Genomic DNA, 12,421 nt, shown 5'->3' with positions numbered 1-12,421 from the left:
CACGCAGTACCACCTGTACTCCTGCCAGCATCGGTCTGATTCTATGGCCCATTCATGGCCTCCCTTCATGAGCCAGGGCAAAAAAAAAAAAAAGTAACATTTTTCGTGCCCTTAACATGTATTAATAAATTGCTCTAAGGTCGGGTGTGGTGGTTCACACCTGTAATCCCAGCACTTTTGGAGGCTGAGGTGGGAGGATTGCTTGAGCCCAGGAGTTCAAGACCAGCCTGGGAAACATAGCAAAACCCCATCTCTACAAAAAACAGAAAATTAGCCAGGCATGGTGGTGAGTGCCTGTGGTCCCAGCTACTTGGGAAGCTGAGGTGAGAGGATCGCTTGAGCCTGGGAGATCGAGGCTGCAGCGAGCAGTGATTGTGCCACTGCACCCCAGCCTGGGAGACACAGCAAGATCCTGTCTCAAAAGAATAATAAAAATAAAATAAGTTGCTGTACCACTGTGCATGGTCATCTGCAGAGGGTGAAAGTGCCCACTCACAGTGTGGTTCTTCACTGACCACTTGGAGGGTTGTCTGTAGCCACTGAAACCCAGACTCCAGCTTCCTGCAGCTCTCTATCCAGCTGGACAGAAGGAGGAGCTGGTGCTGCTGTGTAGCCAGCCGGAGCACTGGAGGCTCACAGCAGGGGAGCGTGGGGCTGTCATTCATTCCCGCTTCCATGGTTTGTATGGGTAACCGGGAGGCAGCAGGCGACTCCATGGCTATGTCTTCCACAGAGAGAAACCTCATCGCATGTGGAAACTCTTAGCATTCATACAACATATGCTGACCTTGTCAACCAATAAATGCCTATGGAGCATTTACTCTGGGTCAGGACATCCTCCAGATCTCTGCTGTGGTTCAGTGCCCCAAGGCCATTTTCTTTTTCTTTTCTTTTTTTGAGACAGAGTCTCACTCTGTCGCCCAGGCTGGAGTGCAGTGGTGATATATTGGCTCACTGCAACCTCCGCCTTCTGGGTTCGAGTGATTCTCCTGCCTCAGCCTCCCTAGTAGCTGGGATTATAGTCATGTGCCACCACGCCCAGCTAATTTTTGTATTTTTAGTAGAGAAAGGGTTTCCCATGTTGGCCAGGCTGGTCTCGAACTCCTAACCTCAAGTGATCCACCCACCTCAGCCTCCCAAAGTGCTGGGATGACAGGCGTGAGCCACCGCACCCGGCTGGCCATTTTCCTTCAGCTTGTTGTGTGATCATTAAGTGAGTCACACTTCTCTCTGGATCTGAGTCTCCTTGTCTGTAAAAACGGTAAAGAAGGTTTTGACTAAGAGATCCCTGAGCCTTTGTAACTGCGAATTTGCTAAGTTTAGAGATTATTAGGACCTCCATCAGAAGGACAGTAACAGGGGTTGAGCTAAGTGAAACATCAGTGCGAAGTGCCGGGCACAGAAGATTCACTTGACTCAGAGAGTCAAGGATGTAGAAATAGGAAAAATAGTAACAGTACCATGGAGAAACCTGGGAGACATCACCTTCACCAGTCAATGAAGGTCAGCATTCCCAGTGATGAGTCGTGTGAATACCAGGTACCCCCAGATATGATGGGGTGAGCAGGGCACATCACCTCGGTGGTCTTCTTCCCCCAAACCCATCACTCCAGCATAATTGTGAGAAAACATCAGACAAACCCAAACCGATGAACTTTCTACAAAAGACCTGACCAATACCCCTCAGAACTATCAAGAGCATGAAAAACAGAAAAGCCCAAGAAACTGACGCTAACCAGAGAAGCCCATGAAGACATAACTGAATATTGGGTGGTATGGGGTCCTGGATGGGAAAGGCACTGTATTAGTAGGTCCTCACGCAATTAATGAAGACGGACCCAAGACTGGGTAATTTATAAAGAAAATGGGTTTAACTGACTCACAGTTCAGCATGGCTGGAGAGGCCCCAGGAAATACAATCATGGTGGAAGCGGGGGTAAACATGTCCTTCTTCACATGGCGGCAGAAAGGAGAAGTGCTGAGCAAAACAGGGAAAAGCTCCTTGTAAAACCATCAGGTCTCATGAAAACTCACTATTACAAGAACAGCATGAGGGTAACCGGCCCCATGATTCAATTACCTCCCACTGAGTCCCTCCCATGACCCTGGGGATTATGGGAACTACAATTCAAGATGAGATTTGGGTGGGGACACAGCCAAACCATTTCAGGCACGTTCGTATTATAAGCTGCTGACATCTAAATAAAGTCTGGAGTTTGGTTCCTAGTAATGTACCGACATCAGTCCCTTTGTTGGCACAAATGTGCCAGGTAACATAAGGGGTTACATTAGGGGAAACTGAGTCAAGGGTGAATGGGAATTCGCCATGTTTTCTTTTGCAACTTTTCAGTGAATCTAAAATTATCCCAAACTTAATAGTTTTTTTTTTTCAAAGTAAAGTCTAGGCCAACAAGCACATGAAAAAATATTCAACATCATTACTCACGAGGGAAATGCAAGTCAAAACTCCAAGAGATACCACCTCACACCCACTAGGCTGTCTATAATCAAAAAGACAGACGATAACAAATGTTTGTGCGGGCGTGGAGAGATTGGAACCCTCGTGCGTTGCTGGTGGAAATGTAAAATGGTACAGCCGCTCTGGAAAACGGTTTGGCAGTTTCTTAAAAAGTTAAACATAGAATTATCCAGGAATTCCTCTCTTAAATTTCTACCCCAGAGAAAGGAAATACATGTACAAACATATATACAAAGACTTCTCCGCAAATGTTTATAGCGGATTTGTTTGTAATAGCCAGAAACTGATCAAAATCCAGATGTCCACCAACAGATCAGAGGATAAGCGAACTGTGGTCTGCCCATACGATGGGCTTGGTGCCTGCTGCAATGTGGGTGAATCTCCAGATAGTGGTGATGAGTTGAAGGAGCCAGTCAAAAAAGAATGTGCTGTGTGATTCCATTTATATAAAACTCTAGAAAATGTGGTCTAATCTAGAGTGACGGAAAATAGACCCATGACTGCCTGAGGCGAGGAGCCTTGGGGATGGAGGGACCAGGGGAGGGATTTCAAAGGCGATAAGGACATTTTGAGGGTGATGGATATGTTCCCTATCTTAATTGTGGTGATGGCTTCGTGGATATATACAAATGTCAAAACATATCAAGTTGTATACTTTAAATGCTTGTACTTTATTACATGCCAATCACATCTTTATAAATCTGGTATTTAAAAAAAAAAAAAAAAGGCCTGGAGGCTGGGTGCAGTGGCTCACACCTGTAATACCAGCACTTTGGGAGGTCTAGGCAGGAGGATCACAAGGTCAGGAGATCGAGACCATCCTGGCCAAGACGGTGAAACCTCATCTCTACTAAAAATACAAAAAATTAGCCAGTGTGGTGGGGTACACCTGTAGTCCCAGCTACTCTGGAGGTTGAGGCAGGAGAATCACTTGAATCCGGGAGGCAGAGATTGCAGTGAGCCAAGATTGTGCCACTGCCTCCAGCCTGACAACAGAGCGAGACTCAATCTCAAAAAGAAAAGGCCTGGAATTGGAGATGAGGACAGCCTGGCCTCAGTCTCCTCACCTGCAATGTGGGGATCCCCGTGTGCCTTGCACCCCCTGAGAGCTCCAGGCTTAGGAGGAGACTGAGGTGATCCCTGCTTCTGGCCAGAAACCCCAAGGCCCTAACTCCCAGGGCTGGGCAGCTGCAGGGCCCAGGCTATTGCCCCTCTGGGGATGGATGGGTGCAAGGCCCCTCCAGGGGCATGGGCTGTTTTGGGCAGGTGGTGGCTGGTGGGGGAAGGTTGGGGAGGTCCCTTTCTTTTTTCTTTCTGACTAAAAAAATGCATGATGCTACATGTGCTTTGGGATTTTTCAACACAATTATCTAAAAATAGTGTGGGCCACCACAGCCTGATTCCTTTTTAGGAAGGGTTTTGGGAGCCCAGCCTGTCCTGGCAGCCAGCTCAGGAAGTGGAGGCTTGTCTGGGTGGGGCCAGGGCTGCGGCGACCCTTCCCTTGCTCCGGCCACGCCCACCCCGTCTCCCACCTCACTGAGAGTTGGGCTGCCAGGAGTGCATGGTGGAGCAGCCAATGGCTTCCTGGGCTGGGCCACAGCCCCAGTGAATTTCAGCCCCGTTGCTAGGGCACTGCGTGATTTGTCTATGCCTCAGTTTCCCCAATGGGGAAGTGGAAGTCGATCACAGTCAACAAGGGCCAGCCAAGACAGGAAAGATGCTACTGAGGGAGGCTTGATGGGTGCCTGCTTCCCAGCTGCGTCTCTGTCCTCGCAAAGTCAGGCAAAGCATCCGGGTGTCCTGGACAACTCTGACACCTTCCTGCCCCACCCAGGCCTTGGGACCAGCAGGGTGAGACCCAAGGCCTGGACTCGCAAGGCCAACAGTGACCAGCTCAGGCCAGCTCAGCCCGGCTCCACTGCTCACCCTCTGCTGACACGCCCTGCCCCTGCGAGGAGATAAAGGTCAGACCCTGCACGTGGCCTCCTTTTTTTCTAGGAAGGCCCAGCTCAGCCCCATGTCCACCCACAAGCAAAGGCCTTGGCCTACTGCCACAGTGGACCCCAAACACCACTTGGCCCGTGGCTGGGGCCTGGCCTGTCATGACTGTGGGCGAGGTCAGGACACATTTTCTCATCACCTGCTGCGAGCCTGCCGCTCTTCTAAACCTGAAGGCCCAGTTTGTACCTCTGAGAGTCTGTGGTCCAAGAAAGAAAAATTCAGCAACTCATGTAATTTCAAAATGGACTCAGGACTTTGTATTTCTCTTTTTTTTTTGAGACAGAGTCTTGCTCTGTCACCCAGGCTGGAGTGCAGTGGTGCAATCTCGTCTCACTGCAACCTCCGCCTCCCAGGTTCAAGTGATTCTCCTGCCTCAGCCTCCTGAGTAGCTGGGATTACAGGCGCATGCCACCATGCCTGGTTATTGTATTTTTAGTAGAGACAGGGGTTGACCATGTTGGTCAGACGGGTCTCAAACTCCTGACCTCGTGATCCTCCTGCCTCAGCTTCCCAAAGTGCTGGGATTACGGCTTGAGCCACCACTTCCAAAAACTTTGAGGGAGCTTTAAGCACCTAGCTCCCGGGCGTCCCTCCCTCCTCTGATTAGTGAGGCCATTGGTGACCAGCTTTGTGGAACCCAGGGCTCGCCACAGCCAGTCTGCAGGCTCACATGTGTACACACAGACACGCACCGTCCACACCTCCAGATGCCACACCTCCCTGGGAGCAGGGAGGGATGGAGGGGGCTGGGCTGCCTCCTCACGCTGTCAGGCTCAGGGCCGGAAGCCAAAGGACCAGCTCCCCCCTCCCCCACTGTGGTGCCCATGCGGGGTGGGGTCTCTCTTTGAGTGTTCTGACCACAGCTGGTTTTACAGAGGTAAGAGGAGGGCAGAGGGTGGCTGCAAAAGAGGACAGGACTGGCTGGGGGCCAAAGAAGGCCTGCGCTGCCCTAACTCCCCCCAGGCATATCCAGATCCGCAGAGAGATCTCAGGAGACAGGTGATGGGACAGGCGCCCCAGGGGCCAGAGAAGGCCTGCAGCCAGGAGGAAGGGGAGGTGTCTATCCGCCGCACGAGGAGGAGTCACCCCTGTGGTCACCGCCACGCCAGACCAGGACCAGTGCCTGGAGGAAGCCACTCCTGGCCGCAGCCCCTGCGGCTTCTCCCCCACACTACTCCTGGCCGGTTTCCCTGGCCAGAGCCTCCCTCCCCTGGTGCCATCCGCTCTTCTGTTCCTTTCAAATTGCCCCAAGTGGTCCCTGCATCCTCACAGACACCCCCACGTATCCTTCTACTCATGCAGAAGGGCTTGAAACCCAGAGCTGGCGCTCTTCCCATAGCAATGGGGGAGGTGAGGACTTTGCTCTGACTCGTGTTGCCCGCAGTGACGCACCTTTGTGAGTGCTCAGCCGAAGGTCCCTCCCCGCCTCTGTTTCTCCCACAGGGGTCTTAGCCTGAGCACCCTATGCTAGCAAGATTGCTGAGCCTGCCTCTCTCAGCACAGTGCTACATTCAGCACGCACCCGCGTGCACAGCACACCGCACAAGGGGCCCCGCAGGCGGTGCTCTGGGTGTCCTTCCCCCCACCCCTGCCCAGGTGTTCAGGGAGTGAGCAGAGAATGGAGGACGAGGTCAGCTCTCCTGGCCTCACTGGAGGCCACAGCCATGGGTGCTGGAGTCAGCCTCCCTGGGTTTCAAGTCCTGGGTCCACTGTGTATCTGCTGCACCACTTTCAGTCTGTCACTTGCCCTCTCTGTGCCCCACCTTACTCATCTGCAAATGAGGCGTAATAAAGGCACCTACCTCATGGATTAGTTGGTTGTAAAAATCAAATCTGATCATGTCTTGAAAGCCTCAAGTTCAAGGTGCCTCGTGCAGTGAGCCTCAGCTATTTGGTTTAGAGGAGCACGAGGCAGGAGGAAGCCGGAGATTTGCCTTCTTGCCCCTGTCCCTCCTACACGGGTCACTGCCCATGGGAGCTCCAGCTGTGGGCCTCAGCTTCCCCAGCTGGGGGCTGAGAAGGTGAGGCTCGCCACTGACGCTGTCTCTGGCTGTCTTGTCTCCTACAGGCCAGGACTGCAGGGGATGCAGGAAGAGCCACAGGCAGCCAGTTGCTGTATGATGTTGGACAGGTCACCCCTCCCGGGTCCCCTGTCCTATAAGAGGCTCCAGCTGGCGCTGCTCCCTCCTAAACACCTTTGTGAGCTGTGGAAAACATCCGAGACCTCGGGAGACTTCTAGCTGGGGCCCGCTGCATGCCAGGCCTCCGCAGCACCCAACCCAGCAAGGTCACAGCTCCCAAGAGGCTGGACACTTGCTCGAGGCCTCAGCAAGAACAAAGCTGGTCTCTGCACCTTGCCCTGTTGGGCCCCAAGACCTCTGCTACAACCGTCTCCTTCTGCCTCAGTCCCTGGCCCTCAACCTACCTTCCAGAAAGTTCTCCCCCAAGTTACTGGGTGAGAGCCAGTGGCCCTGGCATGTGACAGTGTTTGGCTTTCTCCCATCAGAAAAGCAATGTTTTTCTCTCCTTGGCTGTACTTTCTTTTAATGACTTTTTGGCTCAAGGCCCAAGCTGGATCAAAGACTCCCTGGGGGAGGACAGTAGGGGAGGACAGCGGGTTTGCTGTGAGAAAATCGTGAAGGTGAAGCTTATCGCTTAGGGGCTGGAGGAGACAGATAGACCCAGGGGGCAGGGCTGCCTCCGGCTCCAAATGGGGAAGGGGTGTGCAATCGCTCTCTCTCCCCCCTCACCACAGATGCAGAAGAGGAGGTGAGGACAAGGAGCACAGGGTGGAGGAAGGAGCCCTTTAGGGTGAAGTGAGAACAGGAGTTTCCTAGTGTGTTAGCCGTGACTGGACAACCTCTGGGTCTGAGCTTGAGGTCCCAGTGGACCCCTGTCTTCAGAGAAGCCTGAAAGATCTGATCAGATAAGGAAGGGAGTGGAGGTGGGGCAAGGAGCCTGGGACTGTCTCTAGGAGCTTCTGATTCCTTCTACCTTCCTTGTCTCTCATTCAGCACCAGCTCCTCCCACCTGCCATGCTAGACCCCACCAGAGAAGCCTGGGAAGTACCACTCGACTTGGCAGATCCTGGTCTCAAGGGAAAAGGGAAGTTGGCTGATCACTAGCAGCTTGGGATTGTAGCTCCTAGAGAAAACGCACAGAACGAGAGGACGCCACACTTTCAGACGAACTTTTGTTACCCACGGACTGGAAGATTCCCAGCGGAGGAGCCCCAGGGGTAGCCAGGGCGACTCTTGTGGCTGGCGTCACAGTTCTTGGTGCAGAGTAAACAGGACTGATCGATGTTTGGAGCTCCGGGAAGGCAGAGTTGCCCATTTACCTGATTGAAGAAGGGACTCAGGAGGGAAGCCAGACTGGAGATCCCCGGGCAGAAAAGCACCACGAATCTTGATGCCGCTGTTTTGGCCGGCGCAGTCGGTTGCTCAGATTTCGGCGCCGGGAATCAACAAGTTGGACGTCCACTCAGAGACCTAATTTGAAAGCAGGCAATTACAAAGACGACAGGTGGATGAAATCACAATGAAGGGAAGAAACCAGCGTAAAAAGGCTGAGAACACCCAAGATCAGAATGCCTCTCCTTCTACAGGTGATCACAGTTCCTCAGCAACAAGAGAACAAGGCCTGATGGAGAACGAGTGTGTTCCATTAACAGATTTAGGCTTCAGAAAGTGGATAAGAAGGAACTTTAGTGAGCTAAAAGAACATGTTCTAGCCCAATGTAAAGAAACTAAGAACCTTGAAAAAAGGTTTGACGAAATCCTAATGAGAATAGACAATTTAGAGAGGAATATAAGTGAATTAATGGAACTGAAGAACACAATACGAGAACTTCGCAAAGTATGCACAGGTTTTAACAGTCGAATTGATCAAGCAGAAGAAAGGATATCAGAGGTCGAAGACCAACTTAATGAAATGAAACGAGAAGACAAGATTAGAGAAGAAAGAGTAAAAAGGAATGAGCAAAGTCTCCAAGAAATATGGGACTATGTGAAAAGACCTAATTTACTTTTGATAGGTGTACCTGAATGTCATGAAGAGAATGAATCCAAGTTGGAAAATATTCTTCAGGTTATTATTCAGGAAAACTTTCCTAATCTAGTAAGGCAGGACAATACTCAACTCCAGCTAATCCAGAGAACACCACAAAGATATTCCTCAAGTAGAGCAACCCCAAGACACATCATCGTTAGATTCACCAGGGTTGAAATAAAGGAGAAAATTCTAAGGGCAGCTAGAGAGAAAGGTCACGTTACCCATAAAGGGAAGCCTATCAGACTCACAGCAGACCTCTCAGCAGAAACCCTACAAACTAGAAGAGAGTGGGGGTCAATATTCAATATCCTCAAAGAAAAGAATTTTCAACCCAGAATCTCATATCCTACCAAACTAAGCTTTATAAGCGAAGGAAAAAGAAAATTTTTCACGAACAAGCAAGCACTCAGAGATTTCATCACCACCAGGCCTGCTTTACAAGAGCTTCTGAAAGAAGCACTATACACAGAAAGGAACGACCAGTATCAGTCATCCCAAAAACTTACCAAAACGTAAAGATATCTCCATAGTGAAGAATCTATATCGACTAATGGGGAAAATAGTCAGCTAGCATTAAATGACAATATTGAACTCACAAATATTAATATTAATTCTAAATTTAAATGGATTAAATGCCCCAATCAAAGACACAGACAGGTAAATTGACTAAAAAGTCAAAACCCATCGGTACGCTGTATCCAGATCTATTTCACAAGCAACGACATACAAGACTCAAAACAAAGGGATGGAGGAAGATTCACCAATTAAATGGAGAGCAAAAAAACAAAACAAAACAGGAGTTGTAACTTTTGTCTCTCACAAAATAGACTTTAATAGTAACAAAGACTAAAAGAAACAAAGAAGGACATTACATAATGGTAAAAGGATCACCGCAACAACAGGAGTTAATGATTATAAATATATATGCACCCAATACAGGAGCACCCAGATACATAAGTTCTTAATGACTTATAAAGAGACCTGGACTCCCACACAATAATAGCGGGAGATTTTGACACCACATTGTTAATATTCGACGGATCGATGACATAGAAAATTAATAGGGACATCTATGATTTGAATTTAGACCTGGAACAAGTAAACTCAGTGAATATTTATAGACTTCTCCACCCCAGGTCCACAGAACATACATTTTTCTCAGTATCATATTACACCTATTTTGAAAGTGACTACATAATTGGAAGTAAATCACTCTTCAGCATTTGCATAGCATTTCACAGACTTAAATGAAATATTGGTTGGCTGTTTGTTTGTTATTTTCTTACCTTATTCCTTCCTGTCTCCGTTGTTAAGCACAATTATCGGCATAAAAGAGGTTTTTAATACCTACTTTTAGATTGCATTCTAGCCCGGGCAATAGAGCAAGACTCCTGTTCTCTCTCCCCCTTTTTCTTTCTCTTTCTTTCTTTCTCTCATTAAAAAAAAAAAAATAGCAGTACTCGCTGCTTCACTTTGTACTTCAGTGTTGCGGAGATGGCTTCTTTACTTAAATCTCTTGAACCAGTGCCTACTAGCGTCACACTTTTCTTCTGCCTCTCTCAGCAGAAAAAAAAAAAGGGAAAAGGAAGCCCTCCTGAGAGTAGCTGCCCTGTAGCTGGGCCTCAAAGGGGCGAGGAGGGGAAAGGGCCAAGGCCTGGAAAACACACCTGCTGATGGCAGCCTCAAGCAGCCCCGCGGGGCAGGGGTGGGGGCGTGTGAGTGGTAAACAGCAGGGAGGTGGCTCCCCCCTTGGGAGCTGCTGTGATGCTGCTGTCGACATTGTTTTGGAGAGGGAGCAGGAGGCAGCCACTGTGGAGCGCAGGGCCCCGGGGAGCCAGAGAGAGCCACTGCAGCACCGCCAGTCCTGCCGGAGCGCAGCGTCGGGGAGACCCAGCGAAGATCTGGGTGAGGGGCCCAACTGCACCTCTGCGGGCGAAGGAGAGACACTCCCTCCAGACAGTCACCGCGGCGTGTCCAGAATGCCTTGGGTTTCCTACACACTGACCTAAGTGACTTTGCATGTACACACAGCCTTATGCACTCTTACACACGTGTGCTCACACCCTGCACACACACCCTTGCACACAACACTCCTACACACATACAAACTCCCGCACATATACACACTCGCACACAACCCTGCACACACAGGTTCGGTGTGTGGCCGCGTGGTTCAAGTCTCAGCATCACCACTTCTTGGCTCTAAATGTGGGCATTTCGCTTTGGCTCTTAAGCCTCAGTTTCCCCATCTGCCAGGGAGAGCCAGTGCTCTTGTCTTACTTCTGGGTGACTGTGAGGGTGGCATGCTAACTGCCAGCTGAGACCCAGGTAAGTCATTGTCCTCCCCATTTAGTTGAGGAAACTGCATCTCAGCACGGTCAAGGGAGTGGCCCAAGCGCCTGGACCAAGTAGCAGGATGGGGCCTGAATCCCATTTTGAACCAGAGGTCACCTGTACGTCACCCATTCATCATTCACTCATGTGTGTCCACATGAGTCAGCAATTCGTGCACACTCATATATGCACACGATGGTAATAATGGCCACCATTCATGGGCAATTACCATAGGCCGGACATTGTGCTAAGTGCTTTACCTATGCTCACACAGCATCTCACGCCGCAGTGCCTCCCTGATGTGTTTAGCTGCAAGTAACAGAATTCAGCTAAACCAGAAATATAGCCATTGTTACTTCACCCTGAGCACAGGCAGTTTCAGGGTGGCTTGGCAGCTTGGTGACATCATCAAGGACCCAGGTTCTTTCCCTCTCTCTGCCCACCATCCTTGGTGTTAACCTCGTGCCACACAGTTGCAAAATGGCTGCTGCAGCACCGGCCATCACGTCTGCACTCCAGCATGAAAGAAAGTGAGGGTGGACCTAAGAGAACTCTCACACCCTTCCCTTTTGTTAAGAAGCAAAAGCTCTCCTAGAAGCACCTCCCACAAGACTTCCCCTTACACTTCATTGCCTGAAATTGAGTCAGTGGCCCCCTAGCTGCAAAGGAGGCTGGAAAGAAAGGGCCTGGCATAATTGACTTAGACAATGAATCAAGATTTATCCCCTGGGCTCGGCGTTCTGCTGCCTTGAACAAAATCAGCTTTCTCTTGGCTAGGGAGAGGAGTTGAAGGTCGATGAAAACGTCTACCGCTATGCCCTGGAACACCATCCTTCATCCCTCCTCCAGGGGGCAGTGTGGGACAGAGGACACAGTAGGCAAAGGGGTTTGAACTCCTGGGTTGGGGGGGCGGCGAGGGACCCCAAATTCCAATGCGTCTACGTCCTTAAGGGCAGGCCTGCTGCAGACAGCTTCCTGGAAGCAGCAGGGGCTACATATCTGGTGTGTCCACCCCAGGCACCAGAATCCAGGCCACAATGGCTCGCGTCCCTCAGCCCAGACACCTAGTTCTGGGGTTCTCAATCTCTGTTTCTTCCTGCCATGACACGTGGGTGGGATGGCTGCATGCCCATGGCCATCCTCCCCTTCATCTGCCCTCGCCAAAACATATCTGCCTGCAAGTGCTCGATGATGGTGTCATGGGGTAGCCTGGAGTCCCCTGTAACTAAAGACAACAGGAAGTCAGCAGCTCACCTCCCCCAGGCATCGCAGGGAGCCAGCCGAGAGTCCCTCATGCGCCAGTGACTGACTCGCGGAGGATTTGCGAAGATGGTTTGTTGTAAGGGCTGGCTGTCAGGTTCCTTCTGGAGGAAATGTTAATCCGGCCTGCCCTTCAGTCAACACAGTCTGAGGACCAGCCCCGGCTGAGTGCTGAGGGCAGGGCTTGCAGCCACAGGTCTCTTTTGGGAGGTGTGTCCCTGCTGGGATTTCATCTGAAAGCTCCCTCTCCAGGGTCCTGCCGAGGCCATGTGTGCCCTGTGGGCCTTGGTCCAG

Source organism: Aotus nancymaae, unplaced genomic scaffold (assembly GCF_030222135.1).
Source record: "Aotus nancymaae isolate 86718 unplaced genomic scaffold, 86718_ANA_hifiasm-v0.15.2.pri h1tg000011l, whole genome shotgun sequence".
Taxonomy (NCBI): Eukaryota; Metazoa; Chordata; class Mammalia; order Primates; family Aotidae; genus Aotus; species Aotus nancymaae.
This window is presented reverse-complemented; position numbering follows the sequence as displayed.